The 9,545-nt window shown below is 46.0% G+C and overlaps 1 long non-coding RNA gene across 1 annotated transcript; it reads right to left on the bottom strand.

Annotated features, from left to right (window-relative positions):
- Positions 1–4,142: 4,142 nt before the first annotated feature.
- LOC105490794 (uncharacterized) lies at positions 4,143–6,636 on the bottom strand. Its single transcript, XR_011607538.1, has 3 exons — positions 6,409–6,636; positions 5,039–5,153; positions 4,143–4,237 (listed from the first exon to the last, which is right to left on the bottom strand). It is a non-coding gene; the product is annotated as an uncharacterized lncRNA (long non-coding RNA).
- Positions 6,637–9,545: the final 2,909 nt, after the last annotated feature.

The raw sequence follows: 9,545 nt of genomic DNA on the forward strand, positions 1-9,545 counted from the left end.
GAAACGAGACTGGGAACCCCTTAGCATTTCTGCAGAATTCGCAGTTATTTCTAAGTATATTCCCTCCAGGTGCACAGTTAGCTGATCTCACCAGTCCATAGATTCCTTGAGGGACTGGTTTACATCTTATTTTTGTATTCAGTTCCTAACACGGTGCCGGACACTCTCCAGGGCTTCGGTCAAATACTGATGCCATGATATGGGTAAGTGTTCCTATCTGTAACTAGAGAGAGAGACAGGTGTTCTGGTTTTGTTTTCTTTTAACAGACTGGGGAAGAAAACTGTTTGGAGGCTAAAATAAACTTTGCACCGATCAGCAGAAATGAGTGAGTTGTCTGGAATTACCACATGGTAGATCTGAAATGCCGTATCTATAGGGAGCTGGTGCCTGGTGAAGAGGGACTGTCTGGACACCGTGATCTGAGAGAACTGATGACTTCTACAGCAGTCTGCCCTTCAGCTTAATATTCTACCACCAACAGGCCTTGGGTTTCGGGGGTTGATGGGGCAGTCGGATGATTAGTGATGACAACTGCAGGGGAAGTAAGGGTGGGAAGAAGTGTAGCTGGTAAAAAACTTCCCATCTTTTAGTCTTCAACTTACAACTAGGGGAAAGTATTACATGTTAAATCCAACCCAAAGAAAAGAAAGTTCATCAGAATCTCCAAGCCGAATGGGGTCTGCGACCCGTTCCATTCAGACAGACCAGACAGGCCTGGCGCAGCTTTCTACTCTGCTCCCCAGAGCTGTGCGACGCGTAGTCCTTGGCCCATTCCGGCTGCATAAATGTGCATTCTTTGTATTGGAACCCAGAGTGTAGGAACTAGTGGCTTTGACAGAGAATCAGGCTGGCCCTGCATCCATGTGAGACATTCCTGTTCTTTTCTTAAGGTTTCTTCGTTGTTACATAGTATCTTGGGAAATGAAACAGAAAGCTAACTGCAGTGTTAATTCTTGGAACTGGCATGAAAATGAAGAGGAGAAGTGACACAGCGAAACAGCTTATGTTTCGGAATCGAAGACCTGGATTCATTTTCTACCTCTGTACTCTCAGGGTTTGTGCAAGACTTTGACCAATTACTTAACCCATCTGAGCCCCAAGAATCCTGACCATAAAATGAAGCTACTGCTTCCTACTTCTGGACAATGTATGGATTGGCTGGGCGGGGAGGGGGCAGAAAAAATTGTCCTGGATGTCCTCTTTCTTTTCTGGTGCATATCTTCCCCACCAGCAAGCTCGGTGGACCGGACCTCCAAATGTATCCTGACCCCGAGCTGTGTGATTTATTTTCCTTCCAAGCCACAGCCATCTCCATTCTGGATGGCATCCATGTGCTCCTAACGCTCTCCTGCTTCCTCTCAGACTTCCCAACCATCCCTTCCCCGGGACATGCGTGGGATCCAACAGCGTGAACCTCATCACCTTATGCCTACTGAAGGCCCTACTTGGCTTCCTAACGCTCTGCAGACAAAAGAACCCATGAACACCCAAGCAGAGCCTGGGCCCTGCCCGGTTCTGGCCTCCCTCACCCCTCCCCTCTGCCCAGGCCCCACCCATCCTGGCCTTACCCCTTCAACCTCCCTGAAACACACCAGATGTCCTCTGGCCCCCTCTGGCCCCAGCTTCCCCTGCCCCCAGCCCTTGCCATAGACCTCCCATGCCTGGTGCTCCCAATGTTTACTTCTCAGGTAAAATCTCTCCTCTTTAGAGACGTGAGATTGAGCCTCGATCTTTCAAACCAAAGGAGCCTCCACACCTCTCTCCCCACCAAACGCTTTATCTGTTTCCTTTGTATCACTCACCTGAATTCTGTTTGTATTTGTCAGTGCCCCCGGAGTGAAAGTGCAGGGCCCTACATGAGCCCAGAAGGTGCTTTTTCCCGAAAGTCTGGGAGAGAAGAGGTTCTTGGAGAACCGTGAAGCCCACCTGCATGGGAGGTGTGACAGCCGGCAGTGCTTCTCCTGCATCCCATCCCTGTGCCGCTCCCGGGGCCATGAAGCCACTGGACAACGATTAGACGATTGAGCTCATTATTATAAAATAATCACATTTTTCTACTATAAACTTATAGTAATATTCCAGTTTAGACAGAATGAAGAGCATCCAGAAAAGCTGAACAATGAGCTCCTAAGATGATTCCAGCATATGGCTTGGGTGGTCTCATGGCAAGATGTGCACCCAAACAAGCAATAGTGAATTGTGAACACCTCTGGCAAGTGCTCTGGTTGGACTGTATTTTCAGAGCTTGTAAATTTCCTAATTCCTTTTGCGTAATAGCATTAATGATGCGAGGAGGCCAGTTACATTTTCAGTCATACTTTACTGCATTTTAGAGGGAAATTATCTATTACGGTTGAATTTGCAAAGTTGGGTATTTCCAAAGGTCATGGGATTTGCGCCCCACAGCAGGAAAGGCACACAGGGGAGCCAACTCTTTACTGCCTGTCTGAAGGGTGACTTGGTCTGTGACCTGGTTTTGGTGGCATCCCCAGGTTCACAGCCTGTCTGCCTCACTTTCCCTTACTGGGTGTGCGGCCTGTGAACAGAGGGTGAAGACACACATGTGGAATCTCAGCCTTGAGACACTCTGCAGCAATGCCAGACAGGATGAGAGAGTTGTGGGCAGGATCAAGTCCAGCTGGGGATGCAGGAATAACTCTCAGGACATGACACAGTTTTCCGTATCACAAAATAAAGGAGGAGAAAGCTGGCTTTGGGTGGCACAGTTTCCAAGGGGTCCAATCTGTTAAATGTAGAATGCTTCAGTCTTATTTCTTGGCAAAGTGTCGCACTTGAATTATTGAGTATCTGCTGTGCACCGTGTACTGGCCATCTGACCAGGTGTTTCATACATGTCCATGTTAACCCTCCCAGTAGTCTACAAGGTATTGTGTTCCCTGAATAGGTTGGAGAACTCCAGCTCAGATCATGAGGCAGCCCACCCAAGAACGGCTGGTGGATGGCGATGTCAAGACTCAAACCCAAGCCTGTAGTTATCTGTGAAGAAGATGATGGAGGTGGTGAAAAGGACAATGAACATGTATGCACACTGGTTATAAACATGGTACATGAACTGGAGAAGCAGCAGTCCTGAGGTGGGCACTATTAAGGTGAAAGGTGGGACTCAACTCCGGAGGTGGGGACTCGGGCTCTGGACGAGATTGAAGACCTGCTATAACAAGGAAGAGGTGAATGCAACTCTCCATAAGACACTCCCACCAGTGCCATGTCAGTTTACCATTGCTATGGCAACGCCTGGGAGTTAAACACCCCATTCCATGGCAGCGACTTGATAACCCAAAAGTTACCATTCCTTTTCTAGAAATTTCTGCATAGTTGCCTTTTATTTTTTATTTATTTATGTATGTATTTATTTTTGAGAAGAAGTCTCGCTCTGTCACCCAGGCTGGAGTGCAGTGGCATGATCTCGGCTCACTGCAAGCTCTGCCTCCCGGGTTCACACAATTCTCCTGCCTCAGCCTCCCGAGTAGCTGGAACTACAGGCGCCCCCCACCATGCCTGGCTAATTTTTTTTGTACTTTTAGTAGAGACGGGATTTCACCATGTTAGCCAGGATGGTCTCCGTCTCCTGACCTTGTGATCCGCCTGCCTTGGCCTCCCAAAGTGCTGGGATTACAGGCGTGAGCCACCATGCCTGGCCTCACAGTTGCCTTTTAATATGCTTGTAATTAAGATGAGTAAAAATGGCCGGGCACGGTGGCTCATGCCTGTAATCCCAGCAATCTGGGAGCCCGAAGCAGGGGGATCACTTGAGGCCAGAAGTTCGAGACCAGCCTGACCAACATGGCAAAACCCCATCTCTACTAAAAACACAAAAATTACCTGGGCTTGGCAGCATGTGCCTGTAATTCCAGCTACTCAGGAGGCTGAGGCGGAGGTTACAGTGAGCTGAGATCGCGCCACTGCACTCCAGACTGAGAGACAGAGTGAGACTGGGTAAAACTATGACTGCAGAACTGTCCTGAGCTGCTCCTCTCAGTGCTCTACCTAGTGGGTAGCCCTGCTCTGTGGGGGCATTGTGGAGACGCAGCAGTGGCCCCTCAGTAAAGCTGCTTTCTTCCGCCACCAGCTCACCTGGTATTCTCCTCAAAGCAAAACCAACAACCTTCCCCGGGCTAACCCTCAACTGGGGACTTGATACAGTTTGGCCATGTCTTCACCCAAATGTCATCTTGAATTGTAGCTCCCATAATTCCCATGTGTTGTGAGAAGGACCTGTCGGGAGATAATTAAATCATGGGGCCAGTTTCCCCCATAATATTTTTGTCTTAGTAATAACTCTCATGAGATCTGATGGTTTTATAAGGGGTTCCGCCTTTCTCATGGCTCTCATTCTCTCTTGCCTGCCACCATGTAAAATGTACCTTTTGCTTTCCACCATGATTGTGAGGCCTCCCCAGCCACTGGGAAACTATGAGTCTATTAAACTGTGAAACTGTGAGTCTATTAAACCTCTTTTTCTGTATAAATTACTCAGTCTCGATTATGTCTTTATCAGCAGTGTGGAAATGGCTTCCCTGCCCTGCATCACTACTGTTTTCCCTATTTTACAGGTAAGGAAACTGGGGCTCACCAAGTCCCAGATCACAGCATCAGAAAGCAATGGTGTCTGATTAAAGTCCATTGTCCATGCAGCCCCGGGGAGCAGGCATCTCCCACACCACAGTCCTGTCCCCACAGGTCTGGCACGGTGCCTCAGGACACCTGTAAACACCACGTTTCCTGGAGAAGCCAGTCACGGCCCTCTGGGATGCATGATAAGATTTTGTGTGAGTTAATACTCACAAGAAGAGCCCAAGGATCGCCACCTGGCAAAGCTAAGACAGACTTTCATCTTCCCTCTCATCTGAGCCAGGCAGCCCAGCAGGAGTGAGTAAGTGGAGGGGCATGACTCTGAGTGCTTGGAGAAAAGGGCCAGGCATGCCGCTGGGGGTCTCCACAAGTGAACCGAAAACCTACTCTCCTCATCTCCTTTGTGTTGCTTAGAATTGAGAAGAAATAAAATGTATTTCTTACGGTTATGGAGGCTGAGAAGTCCAAGGTTGCAGGGCCACATCTGTTGAGGGCCTTCTTCTTGGTGGGGCCTCTCTGCAGAGTCCCAGGATGGCACGGTACATCACATGGGGAGGGGCTTGAGAGTGTTAATGTGTTAGCTCTGGTCTCTCTTCCTCTTCTTACACAGCCACTAGTTCCCCACTCATGAAAGCCCATTAATCCATTAGCCCATGAAAGTGTTAATCCACTGGACAGGTGCAGTGGCTCATGCCTGTAATCCCAGCACTTTGGGAGGCCAAGGTGGGCAGACTGCCTGAGATCAGGAGTTCGAGACCAGTCTGGCCAACATGGTGAAACCCCTTGTCTACTAAAAGCACAAACATTAGCTAAGTGTGGTGGTTCACGCCTGTAGTCCCGGCTATTCTGGAGGCTGAGGCAGGATAACTGCTTGAAACTGGAAGGTGGAGATTACAGTGAGCCAAAAATCACATCACTGTACTCCAACCTGGGTGATAGAGCAAGACCCCATCAAAAAGAAAAGAGAGAGAGAGAGACAGAGAGAGAAAGAAAGAAAGAAAGAAAGAAAGAAAGAAAGAAAGAAAGAAAGAAAGAAAGAAGAAAGAAAGAAAGAAAGAAAGAAAGAAAGAAAGAAAGAAAGAAAGAAAGAAAGAAAGAAAGAAAGAAAGAAAGAAAGAAAGAAGGAAGGAAGGAAGGAAGGAAGGAAGGAAGGAAGGAAGGAAGGAAGGAAGGAAGGAAAGGAAGGAAGAAAAGGAAGGAAGGAAGGAAGGAAGGAAGGAAAGAAGGAAGGAAGGAGGGAAAAGGAAGGGAAAAGGAAGGAAGGAAGGAAGAAAGAAGAAAGAAAGAAAAGAGAGAGAGAAAGGAAGGAAGGAAGAAAAGGAAGGAAGGAACGAAGGAAGGAAGGAGGGAAAAGGAAGGGAAAAAGGAAGGAAGGAAGGAAGGAAGGAAGGAAGGAAGGAAGGAAGGAAGGAAGGAAGGAAGGAAGGAAGGGTGTTAATCCACTCATGAGAACAGAGCCCTCTTGACCTCATCCCTCAAAGGCCCCACTTCTAAATATTGCGGCCCTGGGGATTGAATGTGAGCATGAGTTTTGGAAGGGACAAATATTCAAGTTACAGCACCTTCCTGCTTCTTCTCCCACCAGCCATTCCTTGGCAGGTGTATCAGGCTCATAACTCACGGCTCAGTTTCTTCAGGCTGTTTCTTCTGAGCTCTGATGCCACCCCCTTCCTGCTCAGCCTCCAGGGCTCTTGCCAAATGTCACAGGGGCAAGGACGTCTTTCCTGAGCCTCCCCTGGAATGGAGACATTAGCCTCCCTTTAGCCCCCAAGGGTGTTGCTGCCCTTGGATTCTGGCCCTCAAATGATTCTCACCGTTCCTCAGTCACCCTGATTGTGCAGGCCTTCCTAGCACATGGTGTCAGGAAAAGCGAGGCTTGATGCCAAGCCTAGCGATCATGGATGCCATCCCCAAGCTGCCAAAGGCTCTTCCCATCCCAAGTACTCAAAGACTTCATTTCAGTCATGGAATTTCCTTCTACAACAGCTTCCTCCTGCACTGTGGCTATAGGTCATGTTTACACATTTCCTTCTGCCGGCTTGTAAATCTCCTGTGCACAAAAACAGGCCTCATTTGGTTCCTTATGGCACCTTGGATGATATTTAGTGCATAACTGTGTTCAATAAAAGTTAGTTGAGAAAATATGACATGAAGTAGGGGAAGAGTTCATTCTCTTCAGGACTAAGCACATATGTCTCTCCTACCCCAAGAAAGAAACATGTTTGCAAAACTATTTCAACATGAATTAATCAATCATGATTCATAGTTTATGTAGCTCTTCCCAGATAGATCAAATCAAATCAAAGTCTCATTTCTTTTAACGTAGCAGGGCACAGTTGACACCAGTGTGCTGCAACCTAAGGAAAGGCAAATGGTCTGGAGGGAATACATGCAGACATAGTTTTTAAAATGAGCCTTTGCCTCTTTCTCACTCCTCCCTTTCTCCTTCTCCTGGTCCCAGCTCATTCCACCCAACAAGTTGACTTTCTATCAAACAATCTGTCACTTGAAAGGAGGCAAGATTTCTATAGTTACTTGGGAATCTACAGACTATAAAAAGCCCTTTATTTTGACGGCTAGCAAGGCATTTGCTGTGTTTATAACGCCTGATTGCCATTTTTCTGCAGGTACTATTCTCCATTTAGAGTAGCATCCTTCAGAACTCTAGTGTGTTATCTTTGTGTCGTCCAGAGCACCACGTGGAGTGACTGCGAAGTCAATGGACGGGTAAATTGCATTCATCAATTTTAAATGTCATTGTGATATATCTTTTCAATATGTGTAATCATATATAAAATACATATGGAATCTAGTTACAGTCAAGTTGACAGTCTCTCCTGGGGACAATTTAAGTATTAAAAGTTATAAATATATATTTACTAGTCCTTTATTTTGCTGCTGTGTATTTCGGTAGTTTCTCTTAGAATTATCTTAATAACTGCTTTAGTCTCTGAGCATGAGTGTTACATATTTATTTATATATTTTTATTATTTTCCTTGTAAACTGAGCGAAGACAGAAAGGAATCAGGGCAAAAGCAAGACAAAACTTTTTCTTTTGAAATGCAAATAAGTAGATAATGTAAATCCAGACCAAAATGCACTTTACATGCTGTTATGTGCACAGTTAATGATGCTTGCACAGGACGTAGAACTGCCAGGTACTGGGCCAGCTTTATGAAGATGGGCGGTTAGCACCAGATATTGCTGGATTTAAAGTAGTATTTTTTTTTTGTGTGTGTGTGTGTGTGTGTGTGTGTGTGTGTGTGTTTAAATGTGCACATACATGCTGAGGTATGTGTTTATTTTTTTCTGGAAAAATAAGAAAAAGTAGCAATTTGGGGGGAAGAATGCAATGAAGGGAAAAGTTTATTTTATAGCTGTCTAGTCTACTTAAATGCTCTATGTGAAGGTAACTTGTTAACCATGAAAATAATCAGTACAAGTTATCTTGGTGCAATCAAAATCACATTTTTTTATATGCCTCTGTATTTTAAAATCAACTAAAATCAATGGTGTTTTGTGGCGGGGGGGGGGGGGGTTGTTTTGAGACAGAGTCTTGTTCTGTCTCCCAGGCTGGAGTGCAGTGGCACGATCTTGGCTCATTGCAGCTTCTACCTCCTGGGTTCAAATGATTCTCCTCCCTCAGCCTCCTGAGTAGCTGGGACTACAAGCGAGCACCACTACACTTGGCTAATTTTTGTATTTTTAGTAGAGATGGGGTTTTGCCATGTTGGCCAGGCTGATCTCGAACTCCTAACCTCAAGTGATCCTTTTGCCTTGTTCTCCCAAAGTGCTGGGATTTCAGGAGTGAGCCACCACACCAGGCCCTAAAAACAAGTTGTTTTAAAGTAACTAAGTTATGACCTATTTGGGACTTTGATTAATAGATAAAATATGAATGTAGAGAATTTACTTAAATCTTACACATTCTTTTAACACCTTTCCTGTACTTTGTAGGTTGGTATCGCTATTTCCACTGACTTGCTGAATATTCTGTAGCATGAAGTAGAGAGTTTCTTTGCAGATCTTGTATGCTGGTGCCGGATGCTCTAGATTCTTCACCAGGTGGAGGCAGTGGGCAGGCCACCAAGTGCTCTAAGCGCCCAGCATAACTGAGCCAGCCCTGCTGCTGAAGGGAATCCCAGGAGACAAAAATCACCTGCTTTGGTTGCTAGCATCTTCATCACCCAGGAATTTTACAGTTAGTGTGCTCACTGCTTCGAAGCTTGTAATCATTTCTACAGTCACCTACCACTTTACAGATGCGTGAAGGAAAACACGAGTTCAGACGCACCGCCCGGTCACGGAAGCATCGTTGCTGACTGCCGTCTGAGGGCCCAGCTGCAGCTTTGCTGGGTGGATTTTCTTCTCACCCATAAGAATTTTAAAAAGCAAAGACAGAGACACCTACATCTAGAAAAACAACTTGTTGACATGCACTCAGGGTTTTCATGAGGAATGAATCGTGTTGGGAAACCCGTGTCTACTGGCCACCTTGTCTATGATCCCAGCACTGAAAACAGAATTTTCTTCTGCTGCCAGTTCCTAGAATGTAGCATATTGCATCACGTCCATTCTCAAAATGAAGATCCACCCGTGGGAATAATTTAGAATATAATGCAGTGGGAGTGGGGCGAGGTTGGGAGGGTAACGGTTTTGGGAACCTGTTATTTCTTTGAAAAAGATGATGTGATGTTTCAGGCAATTCTGGCAATGTATTACTATTTCAAATCTCTTTCAACCTAAATTTGCCAGTGGTGCCTCAGACATATTAATTCTGGAGATCTCCTTCTTTGTTAAAAGGAAGGTAAGCCATCCTATCTCATTTCCAAAACCGCAAAGTTTTGGGATAAAAGGAGTGATGTAATACAGCCCCAATGTCTCCTCTCCTCACAGTAGGGGTCATATCCACCTCCTCGTGATGATCGCATTAAAATCAAAGAATTCATG

Source organism: Macaca nemestrina, chromosome 9 (assembly GCF_043159975.1).
Source record: "Macaca nemestrina isolate mMacNem1 chromosome 9, mMacNem.hap1, whole genome shotgun sequence".
Classification (NCBI taxonomy): domain Eukaryota; kingdom Metazoa; phylum Chordata; class Mammalia; order Primates; family Cercopithecidae; genus Macaca; species Macaca nemestrina.